Source organism: Phocoena sinus, chromosome X (genome assembly GCF_008692025.1).
Source record: "Phocoena sinus isolate mPhoSin1 chromosome X, mPhoSin1.pri, whole genome shotgun sequence".
In the NCBI taxonomy this organism is placed as follows: Eukaryota; Metazoa; Chordata; class Mammalia; order Artiodactyla; family Phocoenidae; genus Phocoena; species Phocoena sinus.
The window spans coordinates 124,135,362-124,149,055 of record NC_045784.1 but is presented as its reverse complement, the minus strand read 5'-3'; positions in this window follow the sequence as shown (position 1 = coordinate 124,149,055).

The following is a 13,694-nucleotide window of genomic DNA, read 5'->3' as shown; positions in this document are numbered from 1 at the left end:
AGACACCAGTAATATGTTTATTATTTGTCATTCCATAAAATGTATTCCCTGCAGAACCAGGTAATGTACTGTGACTGTATTTCCTCTTTTATACAACTTTCCATTTCTCCCGGAGGTAAGAATTTCTGTCTTCATTTTCTCTTACTTATGCATATGCTTTTTACTCTTTCTTTATGCAACGTAAAATCTCTAGATTCCTCTTCCATAAGATAAATTTCATCCAGCAAATTTTTATTCCTCTTATTTTCCTAGAGTCTTATTTTTTGGGGCCTGAGAGTCTCCTCTTCTAATTTGGACTAGTTACTCTTTAGGCCTATTGCACATTTGTCATTCTGGAAGCTTCTTTTGGGTCTGTCCAATATGAATTCACTGTTTCTTATTTTTTCCCCAAAACAAACTTTTTATTGAAGGGTAGTTGATTTACAATGTTGTGTTAGTTTCAGGTGTACAGCAAAGTGATTCAGTTACAGATATACATATATCTATTCTTTTTCAGATTCTTTTTCCCATACAGGTTATTACAAGATATTGAGTATAGTTCCCTGTGCTATACAGTGGGACCTTGTTGGTTATCTATTTTATGTATAGTAGTATGTATGTGTTACTCCCAAATTCCTAAATTATCCCTCCCTGCCTTTTCCTTTTGGTAACCATAAGTTTGTTTTTTTATGTCTATGAGTTTATTTCTGTTTTGTATATAAGTTCATTTGTATCATTTTTTTAGATTCCACATACAAATGATATCACATATTTGTCTTTGACTTACTTCACTTAGTATGATAATCTCTAGATCCATCCACATTGCTGCAAATAGCATTATTTCATTCTTTTTATGACTAATATTCCATTGTATGTCTGTACCACATCTTTACCCATTCATCTGTCAATGGACATTTAGGTTGCTTCCGTGTCTTTGCTATTGTAAACAGTGCTGCTATGAGCATCGGGGTGCATGTATTTTTTTTGAATTACGGTTTTCTCCGGATATATGCTGGTCATAGGGTAGTTTTAATTTTTTAAGGAAGCTCCGTACTGTTTCCCATAGTGGCTGCACCAATGTACATTCCCACCAACAGTGTAAGAGGGTTCCCTTTTCTCCAAACTCTCTTCAGCATTTGTTATTTGTAGATGTTTTGATGATGGCCGTTCTGACCATTGTGAGGTGATACCTCACTGTAGTTTTCATTTACATTTCTCTATTAATTCGTGATGCTGAGCATCTTTTCATGTGCCTGTTGGCCATCTGTATGTCTTCTTTTCAGAAATTTCTATTTAGGTCTTCTGCCCATTTTTTGATTGATTGGGTTGTATGGTTTTTGGATATTGAGCTGCATGCGCTGTTTGTATATTTTAGATATGAACCCCTTGTCAGTTGCATCATTTGCAAATATTTTCTCCCATTCTGTAGGTTGTCTTTTCATTTTGTTTATGGTTTCCTTTGATGTGCAAAAGCTTTTAAGTTTAATTATCTCCCATTTGTTTATTTTTGCTTTTATTTCCATTACTCTAGGAGATGAATCCAAAAAAATATTGCTGCGATTTATGTCAAAGAGTATTCTGCCTATGTTTTCCTCTAGGAGTTTTAACAGTATCTGGTCTCCCATTTAAGTCTTTAATCCATTTTGTTTATTTTTGTATATGGTATTAGAGAATGTTCTAAGTTCATTCTTTTACTTGTAGCTGTTCAGTTTTCCCAGCAACAGTCATTGAAGAGACTGTCTTTTCTCCACTGTATATTCTTGCCTCCTTTGTCATAGATTAGGTGACCATAGGTGCATGGGTTTATTTCTGGGCTTTCTCTCCTGTTCCATTGATCTATATTTCTGGTTTTGTGCCAATACCATACTGTTTTGTTTACTGTAGCTTTGTAGTATAGTCTGAAGTTGGGGAGCATGATTCTTCCAGCTCTGTTTTTCTTTCTCAAGATTGTTTTAGCTATTTGGGGACTTTTTTGTTCCCATACAAATTTTGAAACTCTTTGTTCTAGTTCTGTAAAAATGCCTTCGATATTTTGATATGGATTCACTGTTTCTTGAATCTCATTTCTCCCTCATTCTTGGTGTACCTTTTACTTTGGTGGAGTTCATTCTTTAAAATTTTTCTGAAAATAATACCTAGGAGATAAACTTTTCAGACTTCAAATATTGAAAAATTATACATTGCACCATAGCTTTTTCAACCAAGATAGAATGAGGATAGAATTTTACACGATAAATTATTTTTTAACCATTTTGAAAGTATTCTTCTAGTCTGTTTTATCTTTCACTGTTCTTGTTGAGAAATCCAAAACCATTCAGACTCCTCACCCTCTAAGGTTACCTCTTTTTTCACCTGAAATTGCAATAGATGTTGCTGCCTATCCAACATCCATTCACCCAAAATTTGTTCAGGTATTTACCCCATCCCCAGTTTCATAAGAGTATCCTGGTTAGTTTAAGACAATCAGCAAATGGTATTCTCTATCTGCCAATATAGGCCCAGAAATGGGCATGTGACATTAATAACCTCAGCAAACTGAAGGAAAGGACTTAGAGTATATTGGTAGAGAGGGTTCTCACTCTCCTTCTGAATGTGAACTATAAAATTTGTAGCCTTCATTGCTACTGTCAACTATCTTGTGAACATTAAGGAAACCAAATTTAGGGAGATCTGAAGGAAGAAGGAGGAGGCAGATGGAACTGGGGTCCTTCATGACTTCAATCAAACTTTTGATACTATTACTAGAACCCACTCTACTTCTATACAATCCTCAATCTTTTATTTAGTAAGATAGTTAGTTTGCTTATTATTTAAGCAGGTTTGAGTGAGAATTTTTCTCCTCTGGTTCAAAGCATACTGACTGCTAGAGGAAGCTTTTACGGTTTTCCCTTTTTCCTTAGTACCCTGAAACTTCTTGATGATGTCTCCTAGTTTCAGGCATTTTCCTTCCTTTTGCTTGACATTAATTGCCCCTTTCACTCTAGGAGCTCATATCCTTCAGTTATCAGAAATATGTTATTTTATCATTGTTAATTGCCTTCCTTTTTTTCCTCTGTTTTCTCATTCTGGACTGTCAACATAAAAGGGGCTATAGAGTAAGTCAGAAGAACCTTCTGTAATAAGAATTCTTAAATTACTCATTGAAGATTCATGGATAAACTGCAGATAGATTTTTATCCCCTTGAAATTGTATGCAAAATACTGTATTTATGTATTCTCTATTTTTCCTGAAAGATAATCTAAAGCTACTTTTTATTTTTATTGTTCCCAGAAAATCTAGTCCTTGAGTGTGACAGGACCATTAGCTTGCAAGAAAATGCAATTGTGAACTGCTGACTGGTTAAAGATGAAGAGGAGGGAACAAAAGATATGGAGAAGGTAATAGTTCCTGGTATAACTCCTGACACTATATGACATGAATGGCTGTTGGATTTGCTTTGTTCAATAAAGAAAAAGGAGGTTAAAAGGTTAACTAGCTATCTATCTGACTGATTTGAAAGACCAAAGAAAAATATCTGATCTGTTATTCTAGTGAATGGACAGCTTTGTGGCTGTCAGTTGAATGTTATTCACTAAATGAATGAGATTTGAGATCTTACTTTAAAGAAAGAAATGAAAGAATCCTCAATAATGGAATTAAATTCACTTTGTGTGCCAAAGTCTCATCTAAGGTTTTATTATACTGTGAGATATGTCTTCTGATAAGTAATATTCTATGTTTGGCTATGTATTTACTTGAGATTTTAATGGAAAAAAATGAAAATGAAACTTTTAATAGAAAATCCTTGCCATTAGTTTCCAAAATAGCTTCTTAAATTGCTCAGTTTCAAGAATATTTTTGGCAAAGCAATATATTATAGTAAGTACAATAATAGTTCTAAAAATCCTTAAAATCTTTCACTTTTTTACCATTTAAAATTGCTATTAAGTTAATGTTGGCATCATTTCAAATAAGCCATCTTTAAATAGCTTGCTTTATATATTTTTTCTTATAAATTTGTTTCATCAAAATGCCATGCTAATGGGCCTGCAGCTGTTTTCATATTGGAACAGCTCAAACAACTCCCTAGTCATTCCCAGAACCACAGAATTATAATTTTTGTAGGAAGAGGTAACTTGCTCCATCAATTATACTCCTCCTGTATCTTCAGTCTCTCCCTACTATCCTGGTACTCTTTCCTCAGCTTGGAAACATATTAGAAGAATTGAAGAAAATCCTTCTACATTCCACTTCCTCCTCCAGGCACTGCACCTTCCCTTATTTGACTCCTAGTCAAGTTTTTGAAAACTATTCTTCTGAATGTCAATCATAAATAAGTGGGGAGAGAAAGATGGTGGAAGGCAGAGGATTGCAACCTGGGTTGATGCTTTAAGACCTGAAAGCAGGAACAGGTGAGAAGGTGGAATAACTAGATTAAGCATTAATATTTGTTAAGAGAATGAGGCTCTCAGGTTATATAGACCTGTCTTCAAATTCCTACTTTGTCACTTGACAGTCCGTGACACTGGAGAAGTGATTTAAGCTTTATAAACCTCCATTTCCTTATGTGAAAATGAGATAATAATAGTTCCTACGACACAGTGTTAGAAGCAGGATTCAGTATGATAATATGAGCTTAATAAATATTAGTTGCAATTACTACTATTATCAGAGACTGATAGTATTCACATGAAGCTAAGTAAAACCTGAAGCACAACATTCCAGGGCAAAACAGGTGTTGAGAGACAGTTAATTCAAACAAATGAGGAAAAGAAGCAGATAGGAAGCAGTGGGGCTGCAACTAGAGACTGAATTCGGTTGACAGAGAGAAGGAAGAATCTAAAGATTCTCTATACCTGGGATGTAGAGACAGGATAAAGGAGTACATGTAAAACAGCTGCACACAGCACCATCATCTGCAGTCTCCTCCTGCAATGGGATCACTTCAGGGATTAACTAATATTTGCTGGTAAAATTTTCTTTTCTGTTTGAGAGTATTCTGAATGTGAAAGATGGATTCCCATGACTCCTCCTTCAGGCTATACACTTAATGCACTAAGTGATGAAATGGCCCTGGTGTTCTCCTGGGTCAAACATCACTTATATGATGTTCTCCAGTTTCCAATTCTAATTACCAGGAAAGTTAGGGTGTAGGATGCAGCATATAGGTCACAAGAAGTAGCAATAATGGTCATGAAGAACAGCAACAGTAAAAGGAGGAATGGAGAGAAATTATTGTTAGGCACTGGATGGAGAATAGCAAGTTGTTATTCATTGTATAGTAAATAGGTTTCTCAGTGTTTTTTTTTTTCATTAGAAGGTATGGAGCTAAGTAATCTTTGCTGTAATCTATTTGCCTACACATTTCTGTGTAATGAATGCAGGGTCTGGAGGGTTTAAACAGCATTACAAAAACACAGGTGAATTATATCTTGTCCCTTGATATATTCAATATTGTAAAATTTTGAATTAGTTTTTTTGTGGTTATTGTTTCACAATGTGTGTGTGTGTGTGTGTGTGTGTGTGTGTGTGTGTTAAGTTATGCTCCAGGGTATTGTTGAAAACAATGAAGCAACTTTAGCCTGTAATTAGTAAAGTTTAACAGCTAAGTGTGTTTAAGGAAAGACTGTATGAGGGCCCTACCCATACTGCTGTCATTACAGGGTTACTGTGGGCATAATCAAAGCTGTGACACTCAGAGAAGCAATAGTAGAGGCTTAACACTGTGTGTGTGGGAGTGAGGAAAATAGATCTCTCTAAAATAACACATTCCATGACTACACAAACAAGTAACAATAGTATTTCCCAGAGTGGGGGACCATACCTACAATTACAACATTATCTAAAATGTCCAGTTTCCAACAAAATTTACAAGGCATGCAAAGAAATAGTAAAGTATGACTCAGACACTGGGGGAAAAGGAGGCAACAAAAACTGTCTGTGAGAGTTACTAGATGTCAGATTAAACAGAAAAATGTCAATGCAGCCATTATACATATGCTCACTGAACTAAAAATAAACAGGATTAAAGGAGTGAAGGAAGAAGGTATGATGAGATGGCAAATCAAATAGAGACTATCAATAAAGGGATAGAAATTTAAAAATAGAACCAATGGAAATTTTGGAGTTGAAAAGTATTACAATAATTGAAATAAAAATCCACTAGAGGGTCTCACCAGTAGATTTGAACTGGCAGAAGAGAGAATTATTAGACATGAATATAGATCAATAGAGATTATGGAAGCCAAAAAATAGGGAGAAAAAATGGAGGCAGAGAAATGAACAGGCACTAAGAGAAGTGTCAGACATCATTAAACATACCAGCACACACATAATGGGATTACCAAAAGAAGATGAAAGAGAGCAAGAAGAAATACTACTGAAAAGAACTGATGGCTGAACATGTCCCAGATTTACTGAAAAACAGTAATCTACACATTTAGGAAGCTTAACAACTTCTAAGTAGTATAAACACAAACAGACACATCATAGTAAAAGTGCTGAAAGTCAAAGACAAGGAAAATATCTTGAAAGAATCAGGAGATAAATGACATGTCACTTACAAGGCAACCCCAATAAGATTAACAGCTGAATTCTAAGCAGAAACAACATAGGCCAACAGGCAGTGGGATAAGTGCTCAAAGAAAAAACTCTGCCAACCAAGAATCCTATAACCAACAAAGTTACTAATCACAAATAAAAACAAAATAAAGGAAAAAAATGTTGAATATGTTGCTAGCAGACTTGCCTTACAAGTAATTATAAAGAAAATTCTTTAGTTTGAAAACAAATGATCCCAGATGACAATTGAAATCCATAGGAACAAACAAAGTGCACTGGTAAATATAACCATGTAATTATAAAAGACAATGTAAGTAAGTGCATATTTTTCTCCTCTCTTAATTGATTTTAAAGCAATTGTATAAAATAATATGCATATAGCATATTGTTGGGCCTATTACATATAGAAATGCAATATATGTGTAATATGTTTACCAAAAACACTACAAAGAAGTGGATGGGAATAAAGCTGTAATGGGCTAAGGAAATGATGACAGATGGTAAAGTAATAAGTATAGCAATGTTATGTTTCTGAGCAATTGGAGCCCTCATACACTGTAGGTGGGAATGTAAAATGGTGCAAAAACTGAAAAATGGTCTAGCAACTCCTGAACTGATTAAATGTAGAGTTACCATATAACCCAGGAATTCTACTCCTAGGTATAGACCCAAGAGGAATGAAAACATGTCCATGCAAAAACTTATACACAAATGTTTATGACAGCATTATTTATAATGACCAAATTTAGAAACAACCCAAATGCCTATCAACAGACAAATGGATAAACAAAAACTGGTATATCCATACAATGGAATATTATTTGGCCATGAAAAGGACTGCAGTAACGATATATGCTACAACTTTGATGAACCCTGAAACATAATGTTAAGTGAAAGAAGCCAGTCACAAAAGACTGCATATTATATGATTAAATTCATATGAAAATCCACAATAGGAATATATATAGAGATAGAAAGTGTACTAGTGGTTGATTAGAACTAGGGAGTGATACACAGGGGTTTTTCAAAATGATTCCTGTTATGTCTATTGATAATAAAGCTACATCAACTAGAAAGGTAAAGTACTTCCTTAAAATCAATTAGATGGATTCTAAAGTTTTTATCCTCGTCCCCATTAACTATTTAGAAGGCCCTTAAAATCTAAATCACTGCCTATGATGATTAATTTTATGTGTCAATTTGACTGGGCTATTGTGCCCATATAGTTGGTTAACCATAATTCTGGATGTTTCTGGGAAGTGTTTTTTAGATGAGATTAACATTTACATCAGCAGACTCTTGCAGCTCTTCCCTGTGTCTCTGTCTCTCTATACACACACACACATACATATATATGCACATATGTATGTGTATACACACACACATATACATCCACACACATAGCCTGTTGTTTCTCTTTCTCTGGAGAACCCTGACTAATATACTGCCCCAGAATCAGAAATTAGCAGACCTGGGAACTGGTTGCCCACTTACCACAATTAATTTCTCATTTTGCTCTCCAAATCTTCCTCACTGATAAATAATCTTTGGATTTGGTTTCTTTAGAGGATATTAGTATATGTCCATGTTGTTACCAAATCACTGCTCTCACCAACTTTCCTCATTCCAAGTTTTGCCTCATTCCTTAAGGTTGGAATTTTGTTTGGTCTTTGCTGTTCCCCTGTTGTGATTTCAAGACTGAGCCTTAGACTGTGCCCCCAGCCCAGTACTCAGGGACTTTTCACTATGGTTTGAAATCTCAGATGTCAAAACTGCCAAACAATTACAAATTCCAGGGCCAACTACTATCTAATTTATCTGTTTGTCAGATTATAACATGCGTCTCCTAAGGCTGGGTGAATTTTTGGAGAGTTCCTTTACTGCTAGCTCAGTTTTCCAGGTTAGAACTTAGCTCGTACTCTGTAAGTCACCTCTATTCGTGAGCAATCTGAACATCCAACTTTCTGAATAAATTACTGATACCTGTATCAACGGAGCAGTCACTTCTAGAAGCTCCAAATTTTGTTCTCTTTGTAAGAAAAAAGATTTTGACCTCATACAGGACGAAGGTTTAAAGATAGGCCTGAAGTGAGTCAGTGGTAGGATCAGGAAAAAGCTGCAAATCCCTGACTGAATCTTGCATGATCCTACAAAATCAGTGAGTCTTCTCTAAAAAGCCTACCAGCAGCTAATAAGTCTTCTAGAGAATTAAATAGCTTTTATTAGACAACATTTTGACTAAGAGTAAATATATGAGAAACACAGATTAAATTCCTTTTATAATGCCTCTCAGTTTCAAATCTAAAGGGTAAGTTCTTCTCTAGGTACCTTTTGCTTTGAGCTAAGGACAAAATGTTAGCATGACCTCAGATGTTTAGTAAGCCCTAAATATGAACTCATTTCAAAATAGCTCATAAGAAACTATTGAAACAAAGCTAAAAAATTGAGCATGGCAACTGCCTTCCAAGTCAACGCAGTAGACTTCCACTTACAGTACCTGCCTAGTTTAGTTTTAATTCTCACTATTTTGCCCATGTTTTTGATTTTTTTGACAAACCCCAAACCCTTAACAAAGGAAGTGTCAGCATTCTTTCCAGTGGACTACTTTTATTTCCCGAATATATTCTCTCTTAACTCTAGGTCTTTATAGATTTCTTCTACTTGCTGCAATATCTGTCTCCACCCTGGCTAACTTCCAATTTCTAGCCATCCTACTTCTCAAACGTCTTTCCTGTATCTCCAGACTGGGTTAGGAGACCTGTCTTTGTGCTCCCATAACACCCTATGTTTATCATCAGCACTTACCACATTGAACTTTAAGTGCTTGTTTATTAGTCTGCTTTCTTCTTTAGACCCTGAGTGCCTTGAGTATAAGAATAGTGTCTATTTTATTCACCAATTCTATGCCTTGTTCACCTTGGTATCCCCAAGATCTAGTAAATATCTGTCTATATAGTGTGTCCTCACTACACTGAGCTTCTCTGTATCTGATTGCACCAGTAAACATTAACTAAATAGTAGCTAGATAGAGGATGGTTGGATGGAAGAACAGATCACTAGACGGACAGAAAGATTAACATAAAGGAAACAGAGTCTGGTTTGGACATTCAACACAGAGACAGTGGAACTGTGATCCAGGGTAGAATTCTGATCCAATCACTTAATACTTTGGATACGTCTCAGGTACAAATTCAAAGCAAGTGTGGGCCGCCTAGCAAATGTAAACAAGCAACAAGTCCATGAGCCATGGCTCCAGCCCTTGGTGTTAAGACATATTTTCCACTGTCATCTTCCACAAGCCTCTGCTTAGTATTTGTGTTCTCTATGAAATTTCATTGGAAATCTTTTAAATCCTAGTGAAAGCTTGTACATGTCTTCAAGAAGAAGCACTTTTGACCTTTCGTCCATTTTCAAATGGACTACTCCTTCCCTGGCCCTCACATGGGATTGTGTTTTCTTGGATTAGAATTAGAGGCAACATTATGTGCTGTTAGGTTGGATGCAAGGTAGGAAAGAAAGAGGAGTCAAGGATGATGCCAATTTGGCTGGGGGAAACCTGAGAAAAGGAGGTCCTTTTTACTGGTAGAGAATCGTGTGTGAGAAGAATCAAGAGTTTGATTATAGATATCCTAACTTGGGGATGTTTGTTAGCCATCCAAATGAAAATGTCAAGTAGTTGATTAGATACATGAATTAGGAGTCTGGGGGAGAGACTGGAGCTGAAGATACATATTGGGAGTCAAGAATATATACATACATCTAAGATAATGGGACTAGATGAGATTACTTAGGGAGTAAGTGCTGAGAAGAAAAGAACGAGTTCAAGGACTAATCCCCAAGACCCTTTCTGGATGCAGTGTGAGGGAGAAGATGACGATGCATCAAGAGAAAATGAGAAAAATTTAAGGTTTTATCAAATAGAGAACATAGCAGATATTATAACACATATCACACTTCATTCATTCAATAAATATTTATCATGTTTTTACTATGTGCCTGCCATATACCAGGCACTGTTTTAGATGTTAGGGATGTAGCAGTGAAAAAAGAAACAACAGATTCAATTTTCTGCCTCTATGGAATTTTTATTCTAGTGGAGAAAGGAGATAATAAATAAGAAAAGTACAGTATATTAGGTAATAATTGCTAGAAAAATTAAAATAAAGCAGGTCTTTGTACTGCTCTTCCCTTTGTTGGACACTCTTACCCCAGAAATCCATATAACTGGTTCCCTCCAAGACTTCCAACTTTGCTATAATGTCACCTTCTCAGTAAGGGTCTTCCTGGCATTTCTATTTAAAATGCCAAATCATCTCCCCCAATCCTCTGTGACTTGCCTTACCTACTTCTTTGCTATACTTTTCTCTACAGTGCTCATCACCATCTTATTATTTTTTTGTTGTGTAGTAACATAACCATTTATTCATTCATCATTTGCCACCTCCCCTCCCCCACTAGAGGGTCAGCTCCACGATGGCAGGGATTTGTTTGTAACTCTTCTGTTTACTGTCCTACCCCAGAACCTAGGGCACTTTATGGCATGCACTAAACATTCAATAAGTATTTGCTAAATAAATAAATGAATTACTCAATGAATAACTGTTATCATCACTGAGAACACGTCTTATCTTACCAACTACTTGGAGTATTGCTCCAAAAGATGGAATGACTGACTGTATTCTCTTGAGACTCTGGTAAATTTAACTATGGAGACAGAAGACATTCTGTAAAGATCAATGAGTTGGTTATCCTTTGATAGCTTTTAAATTCTAAGGCAGAAAATAATATAATTCTTAATTAAATGCTTAGGTTAGGTTTATCATAGCTTACCTATAAATATTGTTCAAATAAATGACCAAAGTAGAGTTGTAAATTTTATGTATTGAATAAACCTTTACGGTGTGCTGGGACTCCTTGTATAGTCAACTTTAGCTGTATGCTGATGCCTGTCTAATAAAACTTAGAGTGTGATTTTACTATTTGATACACACATGAAAGCTTATAGCTCTACTTTTACATTCAGGACATAATGATAGTTATTGCTCTGACTATTGAGTACCAAGTTCTTTTTTTTTAAGATTTTTTTTGATGTCGACTATTTTTAAAGTCTTTATTGAATTTGCTACAATATTGTTTCTGTTTTATGTTTTGGTCTTTTGGCCGTGGGGCATGTGGGATCTTAGCTCCCCAACCAGGGATCATTGCCCTGCATTGGAAGGCGAAATCTTAACCACCTAACTTGGTGGTTAGGACCTACAGGAAAGCCCCTGGGTGCCAAGTTCTTGATCATGCATGCAACCCTCAATTATGACATCATTACAAAAGTAAAGAATAATCTTTTCCACCGTGTTTTGAGTTATAATGGTTTCTAGGTAAACATGGAGGTAAAAATAACTGACTACTTACTTCCTTATCAAATTTATGAGGAAAGAATTTGTTGTTCATTTAAAACTTTCCATCATGTTAAGAAAAATCGTATTTGCTTTGCAAAGATGTTACAGGAGGCAAATATGTAAAAGGATAATTAGAATGCAGTGTGCCAAGTATCATGTTAAAGGTATGAAAAATACTATGAATGGAGAAAAAGAAACACTTAACATTGCTTGAGGTGTTTAGAGAAAATTTTATGAAATGAGTTATATTTAGCCAGGATGAGGCATTTTTCCAACTGGAGGAAGGATTTCAGTTGGAAAAATCCTGGAAGATTTCAGATCAACACAGTGTCACAGGGGTAAAGGAATTATGTAAGAGCTGTGGGCAGTAAAACTTTCAGTGGGGGCAACAAATATTTTATGGAGCTAGAGGAAGGTTTCACTGGAAGTGAAACTAAGATAAGACAGTGAAGAACCAAGGCAAGAAAGTGAAGGTACTTGTAGTCCATGCTAACACATTTGGATTTTTCTTACAAGTATGTTTGAGGCAGCAAAACACTGTGTTTTAGAAAGAATACTCCAAGTAGCTCTTGGAGGTTAGGTGGGAATAGAAGATATTTACATGCAGGGAGAGCAGTTGGAAGGCGGCTACAGTAGCACTGTTGAGATGTGATGTAGCAGTGGATATGGAGAGAAGGGGTCAGATTTGAAAGACACTTCTATGGTATGACCATTTTGTGATTTCAGTCCAAGTTCAAGTTAGATTTGAAAAAATAAATACATAGAATTTAAAATAGCATGCTAAAAAATAATATAAAAATATCTGTGAACCAGAAACATTACAAACACATATAATGCTATGTAGTCTTGAAACCCTGGCCCTGCTGAGCTAGCTATAGGTCTTCAAGCAGATCAAGGAAGCTGGGAGTTAAGTGCCTACAGGGGAACAGGAAGGAGAACATTGAATATGCTGCTAGAAATCTCAGTCAAGTTCACTGAATGAAATCAGGGTCCCTGGCAGAGTGAACTTCCTGTGAAAGGAGGCTGAAAAAGGCTGTAGCCAGTGCTTAATTCTTTGATTTTATATAAAGCTTGTACACATGTGGTTGGAGGCAACAAAGAAATCCTCAGGGTCTAAGAAAGGGGACACATATCTCATTGTTTTAGTGACAGTACCTGCCAATTCCCCATTATCTCTCTGAGATGGAAGAGCCATGACCCCTGGGTAGTCAGAGCCCAGGGGGAGGCAACCACAAAGCTGCTTAGATAAGGATGGTTAAACAGAGGGATGGGGCGGGCAAAAGAAAAGCTACTGAAAATGTGTCTGAAAATGAAAATTCCAAAGGACACAAAGAACACTCTAAGAAAGATGGTAACAGACTTAATTGTCAAATAAATTCACTGTCAATAGGGTGCAAATAATAGAAGAATCTCAAAATTATCTCTAAGTATTTTTAGAATGTCCAAAGAGATAAAGGAAAGGGACAGCAACCATTAAAAATGTAAGAAATCTTGAACCAACAACAAAAATAAATAAATTTAAAATGGAGTTATTAAAAATTCAGTCATTTTAATTTAAAAAAATAACACTTGGTCCAAAGGAGACATAGTTAAAAGGAGCAATAACAGAAAAGAAAAGTTCACTATATGGTCTCAATAGCAGATTTGAGATGGCAAAGAAAGAATCAAGTTCATTGCTACCAGATCTGTCTTACACAAAATGTGAAATGATGCTGGATGGTAACTTGAAACTATAGAAAGGAATGAAGAGTAGCAGAAATGAGAACTATGTGGGTAAATAT